The 25055-nt window shown below is 48.9% G+C and overlaps 1 protein-coding gene across 1 annotated transcript in view; it reads right to left on the reverse strand.

The window, feature by feature from the left end:
- The window catches only part of LOC140394048 (kinesin-like protein KIF19), a 467556-nt gene that overhangs the window by 400029 nt on the left and 42472 nt on the right, over nucleotides 1-25055 (reverse strand). The gene's annotated exons all lie outside the window — the stretch shown is intronic.

Consider the following 25055-nt stretch of genomic DNA (forward strand, 5'->3'; position numbering starts at 1 on the left):
CCAAATAACCCAAAGGTGACCTCTATACTAAGTGTGCTGAGAAGTGCTGTGCAGCAGATAAATACTTGCAATTATATTGTGTCTTATCACATCTCCCCAGAAATGCCCTAAAGCATTTCGCACACAATAAATGACTTTGCATTGTAACGTTAATGTATTCTGGACAAGATAACGCCATCAAGCCCTTATGTACTCAGTCTATCCTTCAGCCCTTTCCAATCCATACAGCAGCCCTGTCTTTCCCTATCTCCTGCGGATGGCAAAAAAACCCAGATGTCTATAGACATTTATGAGTTGTCTGTGAAAAATAGTTTGAGTTTGATTCAGTAAAAGCACTCTCATCGCTAGCTAAGAATGTTGTAGGTATGGGGTCCTATTAGGACAGGGCAGCACGGTAGCACAGTGGTCAGCACTGTTGCTTCACAGCGCCAGGGTCCCAGGTTCAATTCCCACCTTGGGTCACTATCTGTGCGGAGTCTGCACGTTCTCCACGTGTGTGCGTGGGTTTCCTCCGGGTGCTCCGGTTTCCTCCCACAGTCCAAATATGTGCAGGTTAGGTGGATTGGCCATGTTAAATTGCCCTTAGTGTCTAAAAAGATAAGGTGGGGTTACTCGGTTACGACGATAGGGTGGAGGTGTGGGGCTCTTTCCAAGGGCCAGTGCAGACCCGATGGGCCAAATGGCCTCCTTCTGCATTGTAAATTGTATGTTCTATGTCTGTATGTCTACAAATTGCAGCTTCATGTGGCTCTTTGACATACTATTTACGGTTCCCAAACTTTCCCAGTTGGATCACGTTAACATGAGAAATCGCTTATATAAAAAAATTAAGTCAAGTAAAGAGCCATGTTTTTTATTGTGGAGATAAAAAGCAAATCATTATACTGCATTTTACAGTTTCAAATGATTACTTCAACATACTCTTTAAATGAAACACGTTCAGTCAAAATTAACCTCTTCCAATGGAATAGCTACCATGGTTACAGATGCCTTCGGTTTACCAGTTTTACGGTTGTTGCTATTATTGTTTCTAACAGCTGAAATGATAAATGATTCTGAATGTGCTATTCGAAGCTTCCATTTATCAGGAGAATTCATAGGCAAAAAAATTCATGCATTTTATATATGCAAGTTATACAAATTAGTCCAGGGTTATGGGGACAGTCAGGTCAGTCATATTATATTGAATGGGACTGCAGGTTCAATGGGTTGAATGGCCTATTCTTGCTCCAATCTCTTCTGATCTTCTGCTTTCTATCAGAGACACTTGGCAATTTGTTCAGAATTCGGTTTTAAAATGTCGAATCTTCGTCTTGTTATTCACAAGAAGTTTTAATTTTTTTTTAAAAAAGGGGTTTTTTGGGTAAATAATTTGCCGACCCGGCTCAACGTATTAGGATAACATTTCAGTGTCGTGTTGTGGGACTGCTCCAATGTGAGATGTGCCATTTTTTTGAATAGGTGATTTCCCTCAGAATGGGCTTTAAGATGCTTTTGAAGATCCTGAGGTCATAAAAGAGGTTTCCCATCCACAAAGGGCAAGAAGCTAATTCCAATGACTTTGAATACATTTCAATGTAATTATTCAGCCACTCCATTGGCAAGAGACACAGCAATGTAATATTAAACTGTCATTTGCATGGCCGGCGTGAAAAGCGGCGCCAACCACTCCGGCGTCAACGGTCCCTGATAATGAGGAATGCTCCACTTCCTAGGGGGCTAGGTCGGTGCTGGGCTGATCCCCACAGTTCCAGCCACTGCGGAACGGCCGGCGTGAGTTCGCGCATGCGCGCTGCGGCCGGCGTGATTCCGCACATGCATGCTGTGGCCGGTGTGATTCCGCGCATGCGCGTGGGTTCCCGTCTCCGCGCAGGTCCCTGGGCAATATGCCCCTACAGGGGCCTGGCACGGAGGAACATAGGCCCCCACGGAATCAGCCCGCCCACGGATCGGTAGGCCCCGATTGCGGGCAGGGCCACCGTGGAGGCCCCCCCCCCGGGGTCGGATCCCCCCGACCTCCCTCCAGGACGGCCCCCGCAGACACACCTTCCAGGTCCTGCCGTGTGGGATCTGAGTAACCCACGGCGGCGTGACTCGGCCGAGCCTGAGCTTTTAACAGCCCCGTCCGGCGCGGCGGCAATCCCGCGGGCGCCCAAGAATCGGCACCGGAGAATAGGTAAGTCGCCGTCAGGGCGGCGGGGCGCGATTCTCGCGTCCCCCTGGGGATCCTCCGACCTGGCATGGGGCCAGGGAATCCCAGCCGTCATCTTTAAATGACCATTTTTCTTGTGGGAGGTGGTCTAGGCTGGAGAACACTTCCAGCTTCTCCAAGGAGTGTTGTGGGACTTTCAAACAAAATGGGCACGGAAGGCTTGAGAGTGGTTACCCCATGGTACTTGAGGAATATGAACTCCCCCAAGGAGGGGAGGGGGGGGCAGGCAATCATTAGCAGCACAGCTTTAATAGAGGTGGCCAGTGTGGTACCGGCTAGAGACGGAAGCAGTAGTGAACTATTGGTCCTGTGTACATATTCTTGTAAATAAAGTTGCTTTCTGCTTGACTCTACAAACTTGTGCTGGATTCTTCGTGGCCCTCACAAAACTAAGCATGGCACTGATTTTGAGATCTGCCTCACAACAGGATGCACAGTTGGTCAATCTTGCGCCTGCACCATGTGAATTTCCCTCTATTCCTTCGATAGATAGAAAATAGGCTTTCCCGAGTTATTTTCTGGGAGCAGTGATTTGTACCAAGGACAGCCAATTTGATTTGTACCAAGGACAATCCTTCATCTGCTTCTGTGGGACTAACCTCTACTATGAAATGGGCCACACGGGCTTTGTAAGTCTTGCTAGTCTCCTTTAATATAATCAGGCATCAAGAGAGTTCTTACACTTGAATTGCTGCCAAAATATTTCATCCTTGAGGCAGTTACGCTTTTTATAATTTAAAAATGATTAATAACACAACATTTTGCAAAAGCGTCACAGAAATGTTTGTAAAATGTTAGTGAACCTGTCGTCATGCGAGAATACCTTTAAGAAATGGGTGTTTATCAGTTATGTCAGAGTGTGGGTGGAGCTGGGCTGTCTGTCAGCTTTTTACTTTCATTTTAGGCTGTTTGCTGCAGGGTGTGTTTTAGTTTCGTTTTCAGTGTTGGAGCTGAAGCCAGACAAAGAAGGTGTACTGTTGATCTCTCTGCCATGAAAATACTATCTCTTGATCATTTGGTGAATTCAGAATTCTAACTGTTCTCAGTCGTGAATGTAAACCTAATGTGCTTCTGTTAAAAGGTGTTTCTTTTGTCTTCTGGATGTTGTTTGGGAAGTTATTAAGGATTACTTAGTGTTGTATTCTTTGGGGGTTGTATTTGAATTGATGGTTGCTAAGATATTCACTGTATGTTTTAAAAAGGTTAACTTGAGTTCATATAATAAACATTGTTTGCTTTAAAGAATACTTTTCCATTTCTGCTGTACCACACTTGTAGAGTGGGCTGTGTGCCCCTCACACCACAATCTATTAAAAGTTGTGGGTCAGGTGAACTCCATGATGCACTTTGGGGTTCTCTAAACTCTGGCCCATAACACTGTGAATAATGCACAGCGTGGCTGGAAGTCCCAATTAGTTATTTGCATACACTGAGTCATTTTTTGTGTTTTCTTTAGGGGAGATGAAGAGAAACAGGAGTTTAAAAAAAAACGGGATTCACGTTCACAATATCAGATTCAATGGCCACTTTGTCTAAGTATAAACTCTCAGCCCTCCATTTAGATGGAAGTTCACAATTGACCCCTAATATCCACAATTCTGGCCAGGTTTCAGAACTGAACAAAAAAAAACAACCATAATTTGGAATGAGAGCAAACAGTTTGAACCTCTATTCAGTATTCCTCACATTACCCAATGATTTACAATGATCGACCAGTTCACTAATGGCGTTGATCATTCAGAGACCCCTTTTGTTCCTCAGCTCATTTCACTGGCTAGAAGCCATATGATATAGGAGCAGAATTAGGCCATTCGGCCCACCGAGTCTGCTAACAATAACAATGGATGTGCTGTGCCCAGGCTGTCATAACATTGCAGTCTAATTTGTGAATGATACCCATACAAAACCCTCCTTCCTATTAGACAGTCCAAACTAAAATTACCTCATGTGCAGTGACAGCAAGACTTAAGCTAACCCAGGTTCTGTTCTTTTGCGTTTTATTGAATTAGATTATTTCAGCCAGGGTAGGAGATGATGCACAACAGTTAGCCTCAGCATAGAGTCATAGAATCCTTACAGTGCAGAAGGAGGCCATTCAGCCCATCGAGTCTGCACCAGCCCTCCGAAAGAGCACCCTACCTAGGCCCACGCCCTATCCTCGTAACCCCACCTCACCTTTTTTGGGCACTAAGGGACAATTTAGTATGGCCGATCCACCTAACCTGCACAACTTCAGACTGGGAGGAAACCGGAGCAACTGGAGGAAACCCACGCAGGCACGGGGAGAAAGCTCAAACTCCACACAGTCACCCAAGGCCGGAATTGAACCCAGGTCCCTGGTGCTGTGAGGCAGCAGTGCTAACCACTGTGCCACACTCGCCAGGTTAGGGAGGGGGAACCTTTGGTTTATTTCATGATGCTGTTCAGGCCCAAAGCGATAGTGCTAGTTGGGGAAAGAATCGGCCAACATGAATTACCTAGACTGGGGCTTTCCAGTCCTGTCATGGTAGGTTCCACTGTGGGAGATTCGACGGGCCAACCAAAACGGGGTTGATTTAGCTCAGTTGACTGGACAGTTGGTTCATGATGCAGAGTGCGGTCCACAGCACAGGTTCAATTCCCGTACCGGCTGTGGTCATTCATGATGAAGACCTCACCTTCTCAACCTTGCCCCTTGCCTGAGGAGTGGTGATCCTTGGGTTAAATCACCGCCAGTCACCTTTAAGGGGGCGAGTAGCCTATGGTCATCTGGGACTATGGCAACTTTATTTTTATAGTAAAAATAAGGACAGGTTTAACCCCAGCCCTCAATGCCCTTTGATATGTTTATATCCTCTGGTAAAGATTGAACTCTCTTGTTCTCATGCTGTCTTGCAGTAGTGCTGCTAAAACCCTTATATCCCTCCCACGGGCTGCTACTGACTGAAGGAAATATTTCCAAGACTCACGTTGCTAGGACACACTGCAAAGAGGGCTTTTCAGACCTTACTCGAGCGAGGAGCAATTTATTCCTCAAACATGTGTTCAAGGTTGGTGGCACCTGTTTCTTAGCAACAAAACTTGAATTAATAGGTACTTCATTCCCTCGAAAAGAGTCATATAATCATACAGTATAGATGACGCCCTTTGGCCCATCAAGCTTGCACCAACCAAAAATAACCTACTCTAATCTACAATAATCCCACTTCCCAGCACTTGGCCCATACCCTCGAATGTTGAAGTGCTCATCCAAGTACTTTCTAAAGATCATGAGGTTTCCTGCCTCAACTACCCTCCCAGGAACTACATTCCAGACTCCCACCACCCTCTGGGTGAAAATACTTTTCCTCAAATCCCCTCTAAACTTGCTGCCTTTCACTTTAAAATTATGCCTCTTGTTATTGACCCTTCAACTAAGGGGAACAGCTGCTTCCTATCCGCCCTCTCCATACTCCTCATAATCTTAGACACCTCAATCAGGTCCCCTCTCAGCCTTCTCGGCTCCAAAGAAAACAACCTGAGCCGATCCAGCCTCTCTTCACAGGTAAAATGCTCCATCCCAGGCAACATCCTGGTGAATCCCCTCTGCACCCTCTCCAGTGCAATCACATCTTTCCTATCGTGTGGTGACCAGAACTGAACATAGTACTTCAACTGTGGCCTAACCAAAGGCCTGTACAGCTCCAATAAAACCTCCGTGCTCTAATAATCTATGCCACGACTGATAAAGGCAAGTGTCCCGTATGCCTTCTTAATATCCCTATTAACTTCTCCTGTCCTGTCACCTTCAGAGATTTTTAGACAAGCACCCCAAGATCCCTCTGAGCTTCCTAGTGTCCTGCCATTCATTGAGTACTCCCTTGTCTTTTTATTCCTTCCAAAGTGCACCAGCTTGCACTTTTCAGGGTTAAATTCCAACTGCTACTGATCTGCCCATCTGACCAATCTGTCTATATCCTCCTGTAACCTAAGATCATCTTCTTCACTGTTAACCACCCAGCCAACCTTCATGTCATCTGCAAACTTACTTATCATCCCTCCCACATTCTCATCTATACTGTTTATATATATCGCAAACAATAAGGGACCCAGCATTGATCCCTGTGGTAAGCCACTGGACACTGGCCCCCAGTCACACAAACAGTTTTCTACCATAACCTTCTGCCTCCTATCACTGACCTAATTTTGGACCCCAGTTGCTATGTTACCCTGGACCCCATGTGCTTTTACCTTCTTTATCAGTCTCCCATGTGGGACCTTGTCAAAGGCCTCTGTGAAATCATATAGACTATATCAACTGCACTGCCTTCAACTACATACCTGCTCACCTCCTCAAAAAATTCAATCAAATTTGTTTGGTATGACCTCCTTCTGACAAAGCCATGCTAACTATTCCTGATCAAACCTTGTCCCTCCAAGTGGAGATTGATTCTGTCCTTCAGAATTTTCTCCAATAGTTTCCCTACCACCAATGTGAGACTCACTGGTATGTAATTCCCTGGCTTATCTTTAACACCCTTCCTGAAAAGTGGAATCACATTAGCTGTCCTCCAGTGTTCTGGTGCCTCCCCTGTGGCCAGAGAGGAATTAAAAATTTGGGTCAGACCCCTGTAATATCCTCCCTTGTCTCCCACCGCAGCCTGGAATACAACTTATCTGGACTTGGGGATTTGTCCACTTTTAAGCCTGTCAAACCTTCAGTACCTCGTCCCTCCCTATGTCAAACTGCTCGATAACTGCACAGACCCTCTGACCAAATTATGTGCCCACAGGGGCAGCACGGTAGCACAGTGGTTAGCACTTCTACCTCACGGCACCGAGGACCCGGGTTCGATCCCGGCCCCGGGTCACTGTCCATGTGGAGTTTGCACATTCTTCCTTGTCTGTGTGGGTCTCACCCCCACAATCCAAAAAGATGTGCAGGGTAGGTGAATTGGCCATGCTAAATTGCCCCTTAATTGGGAAAAAAGGAATTGGATACTCTACAATTTTTTTAAAAATGAATTATGCACCCACATTCCTTCTCCCGATTGAAGACAGATGTGAAGTACTAGTTTAACACCCTACTAATATCACCCAGCGCGATGCACCAATTATCTCCTTGGTTCCGAATGCAGACCAAGGCAGGCCAGCAGCACGGTTCAATTCCTGTACCAGCCTCCCCGAATGCTGGAATGTGGCGACTAGGGGCTTATCACAGTAACTTCATTTGAAGCCTACTTGTGACAATAAGCGATTTTCATTTCATTTCCATGACAAATGTAAAACGTACTGTGTTGTGGTCGCTATCACTAGAATGCTCCTCCACTGACACCTCAAACACCTGTCTGGTTTCGTTCCCCAGAACTATGTTCAGCACTGCACCATCCTTGTTGGACCTTTGACATGCTGATATAAAAAGCTATCGAAAGCGTTTCAAGAAATCTACTCCCTGTAAACCCTTTATAATGTGGCTATTCCAATTAATGTTGGGAAAGTTGAAATCCTCTATTATTAACCCTTATTATTATTTTTACACGCCTCAGTGAATTGTATTAATGTATAAATGATTAAGCATTTTCTGTAACTGGTTATGAAATATTAAGTGTATTTAATCTTATTGAAGGGTTATGGTTAGTGAATAAGCCCAATTTCAATCTTGCGGCCCATTGTGATGAAGGAGGGTCACTCATGCGGCCCACCCACTAGCCGAGGTTGCCATACCCTTACTGGATAACTCCTTCCATTCGAAGATAGCTAATTCTAATTAACTGACCATCCAAATGAAGGAAGAAAAAAATCACCTTCATGCAACATTTATGTGCTATTTCTTTTTCATGTGTAACTTTAGACAAACCAAAATATGGAATTTTAAATGGGTTCCAGTTAGCTACATTCTTAAATCACTCATTTACTTTTCTGAGGAGAGCAAGTGCACAGAAATACTATAAAAAGACAGCTGCCAGTTTCAAAGGAGATTGGCAAACTTTCGTTGCTGGGACTGTCCGTTCATCAGCTGTCGGATTCAGTTTGTTTAGCTGGTATCTCAGGATCTTTAAATCATTTATATCAGATTTCAGTTTTGGAAAAAACTAAATAGAGAACTGATTTTCTTGGCCCACTTGCCAAGATTTGACGTGACGGTTAGTCGACCGGCGGCACTGTGGTTGCCTTTGCTGCCTCACAGCTCCAGGGAGCCGAGTTCTAATCTTGCTTTGGGTGACTGTCTGTGTGGAGTTTGCACATTCTCCCCGTGTCTGTGTGGGTTTCCTCCGGGTGCTCCGGTTTCCTCCCACAGTCCAAAGATGTGCGGGTTAGGTGGATTGGTTATGGCAAATTACTCATTAGTGTCCAAATGTTTAGGTGAGGTTATGAAATGAAATGAATTGAAAATCGCTTATTGTCACAAGTAGGCTTCAAGTGAAATTACTGTGACTTTACATCCCCGTCCCCGTAACAGCCTCCCCGAACAGGCGCCGGAATGTGGCGACTAGGGGCTTTTCACAGTTTTGTGAGGGCCACGAAGAATCCAGCACAAGTTTTAAGGATACAAAGTAATAACATTTATTTACAATAACATATATATATAACAGCAGCAGCAACATCCCTTGCTGCACACTCCTTCCTGCTGTTTCCAAACTGGCCAGCTTTATTTATACTTGGAGTTTACTAATGGTTTCTCCGCCCCCCTCATTGGGGAAGCTCATACTCCCACAGGATTGTGGGATTGTCATTAGTCCCCAGTCAATGGTAAGCAGGCAGGTTATAACATCCCTCCCCCCCAAAGTCCAAGGAATCCACCGAAGACCCTGGCGAAGGAGGGCGTCGGACTCGTTTTGCCGCAGGCCGGACACCAATTGCACGCGGCGCTGGATCAGGCGGCGTGTAACGAGACGGAGACCGGCGCTTCCGGGATGAACGGCGCAACGGTTGTACATCCACGGCCCGTGGACCCGAGGATTCCCCCTCTGATGCATCCTGTGTCTCCATCTCGGAGTCAGAGTCTGCTGCCTCCGTCATGTCAGCATCCCATCCTCGTCGCCAGTTTTGTGAGGGCCACGAAGAATCCAGCATGAGTTTTAAGGATACAAAGTAATAACATTTATTTACAATAACATATATATATAACAGCAGCAACTTCCCTTGCTGCACACTCCTTCCTGCTGTTTCCTAACTGGCCAGCTTTATTTATACTTGGAGTTTACTAATGGTTTCTCCGCCCCCCTCATTGGGGAAGTTCATACTCCCACAGGATTGTGAGATTGTCATTAGTCCCCAGCCAATGGTAAGCAGGCAGGTTATAACACACAGTAACTTCATTGAAGCCTACTTGTGACAATAAGTGATTTTATTTCATTTCATTTCATTTTCATTTCATTTCATTTTCATTTCATCCCATTTCAGCACTTTAGGTTGCCTTACACAGCCCCTTGGAGCGAGGCGAGTTGTCAAAACTACACGTTAGTCTCTCAATTAGAGAAATTTTATTGAAAAGTAACCTAGGTAGATTTGGTACAACTGAATGACAGGTGATTTTGGGATTCTTCTAATTTTCTAACTCTAAAACATTTCCACTCACTAAGTGGTCTCCCATGACATAGTTTACAGACAGATCAAATCATCTTTTTCTCCTTTCAGCTTGTCTCCCACTCTCTAATTCACCCTGTTCATCTTCCTCTCACATTTTCTCTATATCTGTTTGAGACTTTTACTGAATCACTGAGCACGATCCAATCACCACACTGTGGCAGAAAAGCAGCTTGCCGCAGCACAGCGTGGCCAATAAAAGCCTGAAGAAACTCCGCTCCCAGGATCTACCTCCGTGTACCAGAACAGGTGTCCGAGTGTGGCGACTAGGGGCTTTTCATGGTAACTTCATTGCAGTGTTCATGTAAGCCTACTTGTGACAATAATAAAGATTATTATTAAATATCTCAACTTCTTTGTCCCTGCTCCTTGCTGATTGATCCACGCAGGTACCTCCAGCATCCCGTTCCTTCCTGTGTTTGGGCCGCACACAGCCCCGTTTTGTACACTGCGTCTCGCAGGATCCACGGCGATCTCGCAAGATATTGCGATGTAAATCCTGCCAATCGTGGGCGGGGTCACTTTTTGGCAAATCTGCATATTAGAGATTGCATGTTGGAATTCATCTCCTTCGCCTTGGAGAACTCGGGTCCCACAAACGGGGACCAGACGGAACGGCATTCATGTGGATCTTCCTGGAAATCGGAGACCCTCAGGGGAATGCCCTCTGGGCAGGGTGGTGCCCTGGCAGTGCTGGTGTCACATGGGCACCCTGACAGTGCCACCCTGGCATCCTAGCACTGCCTTCTGGATGATAGCCTGGAAATGCCAAGGTGCCTAGGTGGCACTGCCAGGGTGCCATGTTGGCACTGCCATGGTGCCAAGCTGGCATTTTTGCACGGCGCAATCGGGCCGGGGAGCACTGCCTGAATGGGGCGGGGGGGGGGCGATTTGGGGGCCTCTCGCTACAGTGGGGAGTTCTGGCGAGCAAAGTTCCCCAGTGTACAAAACAGGGCTGTGTGCGGCCCAAACACAGGAAGGAACGGGATGCTGGAGGTACCTGCGTGGATCAATCAGCAAGGAGCAGGGACAAAGAAGTTGAGATATTTAATAATAATCTTTATTATTGTCACAAGTAGGCTTACATGAACACTGCAATGAAGTTACCATGAAAAGCCCCTAGTCGCCACACTCCGACACCTGTTCTGGTACACGGAGGTAGAATTCAGAATGTCCAATTCACCAAAGTACATCCCATTTCAGCGCTTTAGGTTGCCTCGCACAGCCTCTTGAAGCTCGCCTCCATCACGTTCAACCAGTCTCGGCCTCATCACCTCACAAAAGCTCCAATGACCGTCCAGATCAACGGGCACGAGACGGTCTGCCTTTTCGACTCCGGGAGCACAGACAGCTTCATACACCCAGATACGGTAAGGCGCTGCTCCCTCCCAATTTTACCCGCGACCCAGAAAGTCTCCCTGGCTTCCGGATCATATTCAGTAGCAATCCGGGGGCACTGTGTCATGACCCTTACTGTAAAATGAGTAGAGTACACTAACTTTAAACTCTACGTCCTTCCCCATCTCTGCGCTGCCCTATTACTGGGGCTTGACTTCCAGTGCCACCTCCAAAGCCTTACTTTAAAGTTCTTTGGACCCCTGCCCCCCCTCACCGTTTGTAACCTTGTGACCCTTAAGGTCTCCCGACCCTCGCTCTTCGCTAACCTCACCCCGGACTGTAAGCCCGTCGCTACTAGGAGCAGGCGATACAGTTCCCGGGACAGGGCCTTTATCAGGTTGGTGGTCCAGCGACTCCTACGAGAGGGGATCATTGAGGCTAGTACCAGCCCCTGGAGAGCCCGAGTGGTGGTCGTCAAGGCTGGGGAGAAGCACCGGATGGTCATCGACTACAGTCTGACCATCAACCGGTACACGCAGCTCGATGCGTACCCCCTCCCCCGCATATCTGACATGGTCAATCAGATTGCACAGTATCGTGTCTTCTCCACAGTTGACTTGAAGTCCGCATACCACCAGCTCCCTATCCGCCCGGAGGACCGCCAATACACTGCCTTCGAGGCAGATGGCCGCCTCTACCACTTCCTCAGGGTTCCGTTCGGCATCACCAATGGGGTCTCGGTCTTCCAACGAGAAATAGACCGAATGGTTGACCAGCATTGGCTGCGGGCCACATTCCTGTACTTAGATAATGTCACCATCTGGGGCCATGGCCAGCAGGACCATGACGAAAACCTCCGGCACTTCCTCCACACCGCTAAACTCCTGAATCTCACCTAAAAGGAAAAATGCATTTTCCGCACAACCCGCCTAGCCATCCTTGGCTACGTTGTGGAAAACGGAGTCCTAGGGCCCGACCCCGACCGCATGCACCCCCTCCTGGAACTCCCCCTCCCCCACTGCCCCAAGGCCCTGAAGAGATGCCTGGGGTTCTTCTCTTACTATGCCCAGTGGGTCCTCAATTATGCAGACATGGCCTGTCCACTTATTAAATCCACCATTTTCCCCTGACAGCTGAGGCCCGCCTGGCCTTCAACCGCATCAAGGCAGACATTGCCAAAGCTGCAATGCACGCTGTGGACAAGTCCATTCCGTTCCAGGTGGAGAGCGATGTGTCGGACTTTGCTCTGGCCGCTACCCTCAACCAGGTGGGCAGGCCCGTGGCTTTCTTCTCCCGTACCCTCCATGCCTCCGAAATTCGACACCCCTCCGTCGAAAAGGAAGCCCAAGCCATTGTAGAAGCTGTGCGACATTGGAGGCATTACCTGGCCGGCAGGCGATTCACTCTCCTCACTGACCAACGGTCGGTTGCCTTCATGTTTAACAATACACAGCGGGGCAAAATCAAGAACGACAACATTCTGAGGTGGAGGATCGAGCTCTCCACCTACAACTACGATTTCTTGTATCGACCTGGGAAGCTCAATGTGCCCCAAGTTGCCCTATCCCACGGTACATGTGCCAGCGCACAAGTTTGGACCGACTCCGGGCCCTCCACAATGACCTCTGTCATCCGGGGGTCACCCGTTTTTTTCACTTTATCAAGGCTCACAACCTGCCTTACTCAGGATCGTGACCAGGGACTGCCAGTTCTGCGCGAAGTGCAAACCGCACTTCTATCGGCCCGACAGAGCGCACCTGGTAAAGGCCTCTCGCCCCTTTGAGCGCCTCCGCATCGATTTCAAAGGGCCCCTCCCCTCCACTGACCGTAACGTGTACTTCTTCAACATTGTTGACGAATACTCAAGATTGCCCTTCGCCATCCCATGCCCTGACATGACCTCTGCCACCGTCATCAAGGCCCTGGACAGTCTTTTCACCTTGTTCGGGTTCCCCATCTACATCCATAGCGATCGGGGTTCCTCCTTCATGAGCGACGAGTTGCGCCAGTTCCTGCTCAGCAAGGGCATCACCTCCAGCAGGACGACCAGCTACAACCCCCGGGGCAACGGACAGGTGGAGAGGGAGAACGCGACGGTCTGGAAGGCTGTCCTCCTGGCCCTAGGGTATAGAAGTCTCCCTGTCTCCCGCTGGCAGGAGGTCCTCTCCGATGCGCTCCACTCCATCCGGTCGCTCTTGTGCACTGCCACCAATGAGACCCCTCACGAACGTATGTTTGCCTTCCCCAGGAAGTCCAACTCCGGGGTCTCGCTCCCGTCCTGGCTGACAGTCCCAGGGCCCATCCTCCTCCGGAAGCATGTGAGGAGCTATAAAGCAGATCCCCTCGTCGAAAAGTTCATGCTCCTCCATGCCAATCCACAATATGCCTACGTGGCACATCATGACCGGCGACAGGACACAGTCTCCCTCCGGGATTTGGCACCTGCAGGTTCCCCAGCGACCATCACCACCACCCCCGATCCTACACCGTCTCCCCCCCACCACTACTGAGCTACTTCAAGGTCTGGCACTCACAGGACCACCGGCGACCATCACCACCCCCCCTCCACCAACTCAACAACTGGGTGAAGAAGAGGACGACACGCTCCCGGACGCGCAGGTCTCGACACCAGTGCCCACAACACAGCCGGGACTGAGGCAATCACGGCTGAAGGTCAAGGCCCCCGACAGACTTGATCTGTAAGTCCACATCACCCCCGCTGGACTCTTTGTTTAACAGGGGGTGAATGTGGTAAACCACTGTATTGTATTGTACTGTTGTACTGTTACATGCCTGGGCTTGTCCCTGCTGGGTCCGAACCACTGTAGTATATAATCTGTGTATTGTGGTAAACTGCCACTTTATTATTTGTAATGTGGTAAACTACTGGCTGCTGGCTCCGCCTCCCCGGGCTCAGTATAAAGGTGGCTAGTCTCCGCCGCTGCCTCAGTTCGGGATCCGAGGCCAGGAGGCTTTTTGTTTAGTTTATTAAAGCCTCAGTTACGTCACCACTCGTCGTGTGTTCATTGATGGTACATCACAAATGTCTAGTAATTCTTTATTTCAAACATAAACCTGACCTCAGTTTTCTTAAAAGGTGACTACTCTAGTGAAAAATCAGCAAATAGGCAGCCCAACATTCAGTCACGAAGGCAAGAGTGGCCAGTTTGCAGACTGTTCTATATCATTCATCGTTATTACTTTAATGATTATTCAAACGTAAAAGTGATTCGAGTGGAGTAGAGTGAACAGCATCAGTCTTTTTTCTTGTCCCAAGTGGGAAGGCCAACATGAGATACTAACATTGCCAAACAGGGAGGACGTCCGGTAGCGGCCATGTCCAAATAGGTTGCCTTTAAACGGGGCGGCAACAGCACTTGGACGGTGATTACCGGCGTGGGAAAGGACGCTGGAGAGGTTCCCACCACTGCTGTATGGAGAGAACCAGGAGCGGGGCTGTTAAAAGAACGATTGCGGGAAGCGAGCGGAGCGTGTCCGGGAGGACAAAATAGCGGCCGCGCGGACCAGGCAACGTGGGCCCAGTGGTCGAGAGAGCAGCAAGACTTTCTGAGGAGCTGCTTCACAAAGCTGAAGACGGAGATGCTGGCCCCTATGAAGGCCTCCATGGAAAAGATGGTGGAGACTCAGAAGGTGCAGGAGAAGGCGATTAAAGAGGTGGAGAGGAAGGTATCTGAGAATGAAGATGAGATCCTGGGCCTGGCGGTCAGGGTGGAGGCGCACGAGGCCTTACACAAGAGATGGCAGGAGAGGCTGGATGATCTCGAATATAGGCCTCGGAGTCCCAACCTGCATATCCTGGGCCTCCCTGAAGGTGCGGGGGGGGACGGGGGGGGGACGCAAGCACGTATGTGACTACAATGCTGGGGACGCTGATGGGTGCGGGGGCCTTCCCGCGGTCCTTGGAACTGGATGAGGCGCATAGAGTCCTTACGAGGAAGCTGAGGGCGAATGAACCACCGAGGGCGATGGTGATAAGGTTCCACCGCTTCACAGACAGGGAGCGTGTCTTGCGTTGGGCAAAGAAGGAGCGGAGCAGTAAGTGGGAGAACGGCGAGATTCGCATATACCAGGACTTGGGAGCTGAACTGGCAAGGAGGCATGCGGGATTCAACCGGGCCAAGGTGGTCCTCCACAGCAAAGGGGTGAAGTTCAGGCTCCTGCATCCGGCGGGACTTTGGGTAACGTACCAGGACAGGCACCAGTATTTTGATACGCCGGACGAGGCATGGACATTCATTAAGCACGAAAAGCTGGACATGAACTAGGAGGCAACTGCACGTGGGTGAAACGCGCTGGCGGAGATGCAAAACCGGGTGTTGGCCTGGTAAGATTGTTAGTAGAATTTAAGTTGTTTGCTTTTCTTCTCCTGTTTTTGTTTCAGGGGGCGGGGGAACGCCCGGGTTGTGTTGGCCGTTGCACGGGAAGGATCTGGATGGCACTTGCCCTCTTACCCTGTGGGGCAGAGGGCGTTGGGGGCCCGAAGGAGGAGACAATAGTAATTTTGGCGATAGAGGCGGGAGCGGCCGGGGTCATCATGGGTCAGCTGACTTACGGAAACGTAATGGGGGGGGAAATCAGTGCTAAGCGGGTGCTTGGCATGGGGGTTTGGGATTGGGGGGCTGGGGGGGGGAAGGGGTGCTGCTTTGCTGACTGAAGGGGAGCCGGTTGTTGGGGATGGATGGAGAGTCGGGCTGGGGGGCCTCCGGCAGGTGGGCACAGGCACGTGGCTGGCCGAAAAAGGGAGATGGCTAATGGTAAAATCGGGGGGGGCCTGTTGGGTAAAATCCTGGGGAGAAAGCAAGTAGGATGCTGGCGCGTCAACTTCGCAGGAGAGAGGCGGCCAGGGAGATCGGGGGAGTGAAGGATAAGGAAGGTAATACGATGTTGAGCCCAGAGAGGATCAATTAAGTCTTCAAGGAGTTTTATGGGAAGCTGTACGAGTCAGAACCCCCGACGGGAGGAGAAGGGATGAAGCAATTTATGGATCGATTGAGGTTCCCAAGGGTGGACGAGGATCAGGTGGAGGGACTGGGGCCCCGATTGAGTTGGAGGAGATAATTAAGGGACTAGCAAGTATGCAGTCAGGCAAGGCCCCGGGTCCGGACGGCTTCCCTACAGAGTTCCTGAAACTACTGAGCCCACTCCTGTTAAGAACCTTTAACGAGGCAGAGAGAGGCACTCTCCCTCCGACGATGTCGCAGGCATCGATCGCGCTCATTTTCAAGAGGGAGAAGGATCCGCTTCAATGTGGGTCCTACAGGCTGATATCGCTCCTGAATGTGGACGCCAAATTGCTGGCAAAATTCTGGCTACCAGAATAGAGGACTGCGTCCCGGGAGTGATCGAGGAGGACCAGACGGGTTTCGTTAAGGGCAGGCAAATGAACACAAATGTGAGGAGGCTCCTGAATATTATTATGATGCCCTCGGAGGGAGGGGCTGCAGAAGTAGTGGCTGCAATGGATGCAGAGAAGGCCTTTGACAGGGTGGAGTGGGAGTACCTGTGGGAAGGGTTAGGTAGGTTTGGATTCGGGGAGGGATTCATAGGGTGGGTCAAGCTACTGTATCAGGCCTCCATAGCGAGTGTGTCCACGAACCGGCTGAGGTCGGAGTATTTCAGGCTGCACCGAGGGACGAGGCAGGGGTGCCCCCTGTCCCCATTACTATTTGCCCTGGCAATTGAGCCGTTGGCCATAGCGCTGAGGACTTCAAGGAACTGGAGGGGGCTGGTCTGGGGGGGGGGGGGGGGTACCGGGTTTCCCTCTACGCGGATGACCTGTTGCTGTATATTTTGGACCCGTTAGAGGGGATGGGGGAGGTCATGCGGATCCTGGGGGACTTTGGGAGCTTCTCGGGGTACAAGTTGAACGTGGGGAAAAGTGAGCTGTTTGTAATCCACGCTAGGGGTCAGGAGGAGAGACTGGGGGAGCTCCCGCTCAAGATGGTGGAGAGGAGCTTTCGTTACTTAGGTATACAGGTGGCTAGGAACTGGGATGCCCGACACAGGCTCAAATTATCTCGGCTTGTAGAGCAGATGGAGGGAGACTTTAAAAGGTGGGACATGCTCCCGCTTTCCCTGGCGGGAAGAGTGCAGACTGTGAAGATGACCGTTCTTCCCAGATTCCTGTTTGTTTTTCAGTGCCTCCCCATTTTCACCCCCAAATCCTTCTTCAAGCGGGTGAACAGGATTATCACAGAATTTGTGTGTGTGTGTGTGCGTGGGGGGGGGGGGGGGGGGGGGAGAAGAAGAGTTGGCACTGCCGAACTTCTGTAGCTACTATTAGGCGGCTAATGTGGCCATGATTAGGAAATGGGTAATGGAGGAGGGGGCGGTGTGGGGGCGGCTAGAGGCAGCGTCATGCAAAGGCACCAGCCTAGGGGCACTGGTAACGGCACTGCTGCCGTTCTCGCCGGCACGATACACCACAAACCCGGTGGTGACGGCGGCACTGAGGGTCTGGGGTCAGTGGAGAAGGCACAGGAAGGAGGAGGGGGCCTCAGTTTGGACCCCGATATGGAACAACCATAGATTTGCTCCGGCCAAGATAGACGGGGGGTTCCAAGGCTGGTATAGGACAGGCATTAGAAGGATGGGAGACCTGTTTATAGATGGGACTTTCCCTAGCTTGAAGGCACTGGAGGACTGGAGGAGGCAGAGGAAGCCTCAGTGGAGGAGCTGAAGGACAAGTGGGAGGAGGAGCTAGGCGAGTTGCTAGATGAGGGCTTGTTTGCTGGTATAGCACAGGGCTAAATCGCTGGCTTTGAAAGCAGACCAAGGCAGGCCAGCAGCACGGTTCAATTCCCGTACCAGCCTCCCCGAACAGGCACCGGAATCTGGCGACTAGGGGCTTTTCACAGTAACTTCATTTGAAGCCTACTTGTGACAATAAGCGATTTTCATTTCATTTCAAGTTCGGCCTGCCCCCGGGAAATGCTTTCAGATACCTCCAGGTCCGGGACTTTCTCAGAAAACAGGTGGGGACATTTCGGCTGCTACCCCCTCGAAGGATACAGGACAGGGTGGTGTTTGGCATCTGGTTAGGAGAGGGGAAGGTGTCGGACATATATCAGGAGCTGCAGGAGGTGGAGAAAGCCTCAGTGGAGGAGCTGAAGGGCAAGTGGGAGGAGGAGCTAGGCGAGGTACTAGATGAGGGCTTGTGGGCTGATGCCCTGGGCAGGGTGAATTTGTCCGCATCATGTGCCAGGCTCAGTTTAATTCAGTTTAAGGTGGTGCACCGGGCTCACATGACGACGGCGAGAATGAGCAAATTTTTTGGGTAGAGGACAGATGCGTGAGATGTGCAGGGAGTCCGACGAACCATGTCCATATGTTTTGGGCATGCCCGGCGCTTAAAGAATTCTGGCAGGGCTTTGCGAGGGCTTTGTCCAGGATTTTGGACACGGGGGTGAAGCCGAGTCCAACAATAGCGATATTTGGGGTGTTGGAGGATCCGGGAGTGCAGGACGCGAAAGAGGCTGAGGTGTTGGCCTTTGCCTCCCTGGTAGCCCGGAGACGGATCTTGTTAATGTGGAGGGACTCGAAACCCCCGAGTGTGGAGACCTGGGTTAGTGATATGGCGGGGTTCCTCAGCCTGGAGTGAATAAAGTTTGCCTTGAGAGGGTCCTTGCTGGGGTTCTCCAGGCGGTGGCAACCTTTCCTTGACTTTCTAGGGGAGCGGTAAAATGTCAGCAGCAGCAACAGGGCGGGGGGGGGGGGGGGGGGGGGTGGTAGGGGGACTCAGGTGGGGGGAATTGTCAATTTAATGTATATTTTCTTTTTGTAGAATGATAACAGCCACCTAGTTTTGTTAAATATTTTTCGTTTCTTTTTCTGTTATGTAAAAATTCTTGTTGAAAAAAGCTTTAATATAAATAATTTTAAAAAAACATTGCCAAACAGGAGACACAGTGGTTATCTATGTGCAGATACTCATTTTTTTGCATTCAAATTACATAAGTGCTGAGAAGTTAAGAAATCAATCAACAAGGCTGCTTTGCTTGTTGATTGATTTCTTAACTTCTCAGCACTATGCCACACAGACACTGAGGAGAAACATGGGGCGAGATTCTCCGACCCCCCGGCGGGTCGGAGAATCGCCGGGGGCTGGCGCGAATCCCGCCCCCGCCGGTTGCCGAATTTTCCGGCACCGGATATTCGGCGGGGGTGGGAATCACGCCGCGCCGGTTGGCGGGCCTCCCCCGGCGATTCTCCGGCCCGGATGGGCCGAAGTCCTGCTGCTGGAATGCCTGTCCCGCCGGCGTGGACTAAACCACTTCTCTTACCGGCGGGACAAGGCCCCGGGGTCCTGGGGGGATGCGGGGCGATCTGCCCCGGGGGGTGCCCCCATGGTGGCCTGGCCCGTGATCGGGGCCCACCGATCCGCGGGCGGGCCTGTGCCGTGGGGGCACTCTTTTCCTTCCGCCTTCGCCATGGTCTCCACCTTGGGCACCAAAGGCCTTTCCCGCCAGCTGGCGAGGCGGAAATCAGTCCGGCGCGGGCCTAGATCCTGAAGGTTAGGGCTCGGCCGCTCAAGATGCGGAGGATTCTGCACCTTTGGGGCGCTGCAATGCCAGACTGATTCGTGCCGTTTTTGGCGCCGGTCGGCAGACATCGCGCCGATTGCGGAGAATTCCGCCCATTGTGTTATTCATTAAAACGCCATTCTGCACTTTGCAAAAAGGCAGAATATGACCCAACCAAAATAGTTTACATCTTGCTTTATAAATTCTTAGTTGTCAAGTAACTCAAATTTACCCTAATTTTCCATCTGGTGATTGTGACAACTGTAGTTTTGGATGTACTACAGTTGTATATTTAATTGGTTTTTTTTTCCTCTGGGAATTTGGATGAATAAACCAGGCGAAATCAGTTGTGAACAAATATGTGCTCTTTTGGGGTCAAAAATAAAACACACAAGTTGAAATTGTGCTGATCATATTAGAATAAACATGGAAAATAGCTAATATGTGAACTCATTTAAATCGCACAGTGTGATTTCAACTCGAAACGTTCATTTACCAGGCTTAATTATAGGCAGGCAACCAAACATAAACACAACCGTGTATAACGCAAGAGCAGGCAATGAACCAAATCAAAACCCAGGAATGCTTTCTTTGCAAAGGGATGGAATCTGCAGCCTGCAATGTGGTAAAGAGAATGGCACCATTTCTCAGCATTGTTTGGCATGAAGCCATGTTTGATTTTTTACTGGGTTTAACATGAATCATGGATTTTATACTCCAGGGGGTTGTACATCAGCTTTCATTGAGTCGGGCCCAACAATTAGGAGGCCTAATTAAAATACGATTTATCTAGGCCCAATGGACAGGTTCTAACAATTTACTTGGTGCCAGCCGTATCCGGGAAGTCTCACCACCAGAAACAGTTCCAGAGTGTTCACATGGACTTTTAATCTAATAAAGCTGTGCTAATGTGGGGTTTGAAGCAAATGTAAGATGGGTGCTCTCTAAATAAGAGGAACTTGTATTTATAGTTTCATATCACAGCCTCAGGATGACTCAAAGTGTTTAATTAACAATTCATGATGTTTTGAATTCACAGCAGGGCAGTAGATTTTCATGAATGAGAGTAAAAGAATGAACAACCACGCAATCTGTTTTTGGTTGCTTTCATGGTCTGTGAGCATCAATGGAGAGGCCTATCCCTAGGTATCTTTGAGAAGGTAGTGGTGTGCTGCCTTCTTGAACCGCTGCAGTCCAAATGTGCAGACCTCTTCTTCAAATAGTGTCAATGACTATTTTTTGTTTACGTCCTCCCAAATGGTTTAATGATCCCATCTGAAGGCGAGCATCTCTGACAATGTAGGAGTCTGAGGACTTGAACCGACAACCTTTTGATTCAAAGTTGAGCCAAGTTGACACGTGAAATGCATTAAATAAATGTACAGATGTAATGGCAAAGGTTTGGAATTTTTCAGGTTTACTCACATGGCTTGTAATTCAAAAGTAGAATGTAAGGACCAATTACGCCTTCATTTGAGAGGCACCAAACTACTGCTGACACTTGTGCTGAGCTTATTAATATATATAAAATCCACAACTTTCCCAATTATATAATTAACAAGGATTGAGTGCATTGTTGGAGTAAGTCACATGGAGTAAAAAGTCCATAGAATCCCTGTAGTGCAGCAGGAAGCCATTTGGCCAATCGTGTCTGCACCGACCCTCTGAAAGAGCACCCCACCTAGGCTCACTCCCCTGTCCTATCCCCCACAATCCCACCTAACCTGCATATCTTTGGACACAAAGGGGCAATTTTAGCATAACCAATCCACCCAACCTGCACATCTTTGGACTGTGGGAGGAAACCAGAGCACTGAGGGGAAACGTACGCAGACATGGGGAGAAAGTGAAAACTCCACAGAGTCATCCAAGGTTGGAATTGAACTCGGGCCCTGGCGCTGTGAGGCAGTAGACTATCAGTAACAGGCTGCACCTTTTACTGCCGATTTTACACAGGCAAAGGTCAAAGGCAAAGGTCAACCCAGCAAGTACACTTGCAGAAGGCAATCTCCAGATTTCTTAATACACCATTTTGGTTTGTTCAAAGTTAGCACAGAGGATTTAGACTAGATTTTAATATTGGAATGCACTGGGAGTGGGACAAATACGGGAGATTTGGGGGGGAGTGGGGGGGTGGTCAAGTAGCACATCTGATGGATCCAGTTCACTTATTGAGGGAGAGGCACAAGGGTGCATAAGGATGGGATTGAGCGTCAATAGATTTTTTTTTTTTCGAACATGGGAAGTGGACAACACTGTCCACCCCGAATTGCCCTTGAGAAAGTGGTGGTGAGCTGTCTCCTTGAATGGCTGCAGTACATATGTGATAGGAAGACCCAAAGTGCTATCAGGAAAGGAGTTCCAGGATTTTACATTCCTTCAGACTTTGCAGCAGTTTGATACGTTGAGTGGCCTACTCGGCCAGTTCAGAGGGCATTTAAGATTCAACCTCATTGCTTCAACCACAACGGTGGGTAGACAAAGAGATGTGAGGAGGTGCGCAGAGAGGTGCAACCTATAAGGTAAATTGGTGTGAGGGGTGATGTACTGAAATCAGCCTGAGAAGACAAGGTTGGTGTGATGCGCTCATTAAATGTCGGTGAATGTGCCATTTTTCGCACCTTTCCGATTTTAATTTTTTTTCCGACAATGTATCCAAGAGGGCGGCACCACCCTCCTGATCCGCTCTGCTCCCTCCAACTGCATCTTCTTAATTAGCTTCTTCCTCCCATCACTATGGAACATTACACCCTTCTGTGTGCTCACACTGTCCTCAAGAAGGACATCCAGGGAGATGTCACTGCCTTTGGCCATTTTCACTCCATTTTCCCACTACCAACACAAAACTCCATCAAATTGCATATTAGGGATTTCCCTTTAAATGCTGGAGTTGAAATCACACCTTGTGGGTCGTCATAATGCCTGCTCAAGAAAGTCAGAAATAATACGGTATCCGAGTTAAAAAGCCACTGACACCCAAAGTGTTGTCAGGAAGAGAGTTCCATGATTTCACATTCGCTTTAGGCTTTGTGGCAGTTCGATACATTGAGTGGCTTGCTAGGCCATTGAAGATTCAACCTCATTGCTTCAGCTACAATGGGTGGTTGGGTACTGCACTGAAGTCTGTATTTTCCACACGCCCACCGGACCCCCAGCTGCGACAGCTCCCACCGCCTCCCAAACTTAAACACCAGCCCACTATCACGCCCCATCCTCCTTCTGCAGTTAGCAACCTTCCAGATCTGGAAAAAAAGGGAGGAGTGCAGAGAGGCATAGGCAACCAGGCTGTCTCTGTACAGCATTGACAGAGTGTCATCCAGGCTCGAAACGTTAGCTCCATTCTCTCTCCACAGTTGCTGTCAGACCTACTGAGATTGTCCAGTATTTTCTGCTTGTGTCTCTGCACAGGCTTTATCTCATAAAATAGTCATTAATATTGAAACCAGTGTGATTAACCAATGAAAGTTGTAGGAAAATTCAGGACATGGAAAAAAAATCAGCCTATTCAATGAGTTAATGGACAGCGTTGGGCCACTGACTATGTTTTTAAAAGCTAGAACTCATACACACCATTTATCCTCTGCTTCACCACAGTACCACCTTTAGCAGTTTATTAAGAAATAGCTCAGCCACATAGGTGCAATGAGAGTGTCTTTTTATACTTCTGGGTATTTGTGATAGAACGGTACTTTTTGCGTCTTAACTTTCAGTGCAGGTAGCTCTATTTACATAGTGGTGAAATGATCTGTGGAAAAAGTTGATCATTTTTACTTAAATTTATTACAATTAATTGCCTTAATCTTGAACCATATAGGTCATTTAAATGCAATCAGATTTGTTCCAACCATTAGGCCCTGTCCAAGTTACTGTTGAATGAGAAATGCAAGTTCAAAGTGTGGAGCATTTAGTACTTTAATAATTTTATGTGGAATGCACCAGCCAGTTGGACATCGTCTGCCCTGCATGGAAAGATTTATACAGTACACCTTTGACCACAAGTCCATCCGGCAGTGGTCCACACACCGGATACTCGAGGCCCTGTGGGAAAAGTTGGTGGATCCTGTTGGATGGTACAAAGAAAGAACAAAGAACAATACAGCACAGGAACAGACCCTTTGGCCCTCCAAGACTGTACCGGTCATGATACCACCCTCTATACCCATCCTATCCATGTGTTTGTTGAGATGCCTTTTGGACGCCGTTAATGTATCTACTTCCACATTAATGGCGTTCAAAAGGCATCTCGACAACCCCACTCAGGGGGTGGGGTTTCCAATCACGTCCGCCCCATGGTCGGAAATTTCCACCCAAGGTCAATGGACCTTTAAATGGTTTGTCATATTTTCCGTCCTGCCCACGACGATTCCCGCAGCGAGCGGTATCGGAAGATTGACCTGAGGCTCACCCTCTCCACATGCTGTAATTGTGGTGTCTGTGATGCAAAAGAGACCTATCTCCTCCTTCATAAACGTGTCTTTCCAAAGTGGGTCGGGAAAGAGGTACAGTGGTCCATCCCGGGCAGCCCCGTAAAGCAGGAATTTGTGCCCTGCGGTCTTCCCTGAAACCTGTTGGCCTTTGAGGGCAATGAGCTGTTGACAGCCAAGAGTTGCAGACTGGCACTTTCCCAGGTCCAGAGTAATGAGCTGGCTGTGCACTAAAGCTTGAGGCAGCTGCTGCAAAGACTCAATGAGGAAAGGTCACCGTCCAAGGCTCTCCCACTATAACATACTGAGGGACTGGAAACCACAAAAGCCCCTTGGGCAGGACGTATCAGAGAATGTTTGACATGATACATGAAAAGACATTGTGAATATCACCTGTAATGGAAAGTGTAATGAGGCATCTCATACAGTATTGAAAGAAACTGAGCTGTATGGCACTTTCTGTAATATCAAATTTGAACGGTTATGTAATATATCTTTTCAAATTGTATGAATGAAATATATTTTTGGAAAAACAATGTAATCTGCTCTCTGCTGGCTTTATTCAACCAACAAACATGTTGATTTTCTTTCTTCTTCAGGATGTAAAACAAAGTTCAAAACCTTTGGGCTGGATTCTCCAGTCCCCCAGCCGCGAGTTCCTCGGCGGTGCACCTTACACTGGTGGCGGGATTCTCTCTTCCTGACATTTGTTGGTGAGATTTCCCATTGAAGACACCCCACGCCGTCGGGAAACCCATGGGCAGGGGTGCGCTGCCAGCGGGAGAATAGAATCCCAATGGCTGGAGAATTCCGGCCTTTGTGTCTTCAGTTGGGAAAAGGCTCATCCTTCTCAAGTTCTCAGTTATTCCACTGGGAACGTTATACCGAGAGGAAATGGGGGTGGGTGGGTTTAACATGTTCAACATTCTAACGCTTTCTGAAAACTCACAAATAATGTTGGCATGAGCAGCGTATTGATAATACAAATCGGCT

The sequence above is a fragment of the Scyliorhinus torazame genome, chromosome 17 (assembly GCF_047496885.1).
Source record: "Scyliorhinus torazame isolate Kashiwa2021f chromosome 17, sScyTor2.1, whole genome shotgun sequence".
Taxonomy (NCBI): Eukaryota; Metazoa; Chordata; class Chondrichthyes; order Carcharhiniformes; family Scyliorhinidae; genus Scyliorhinus; species Scyliorhinus torazame.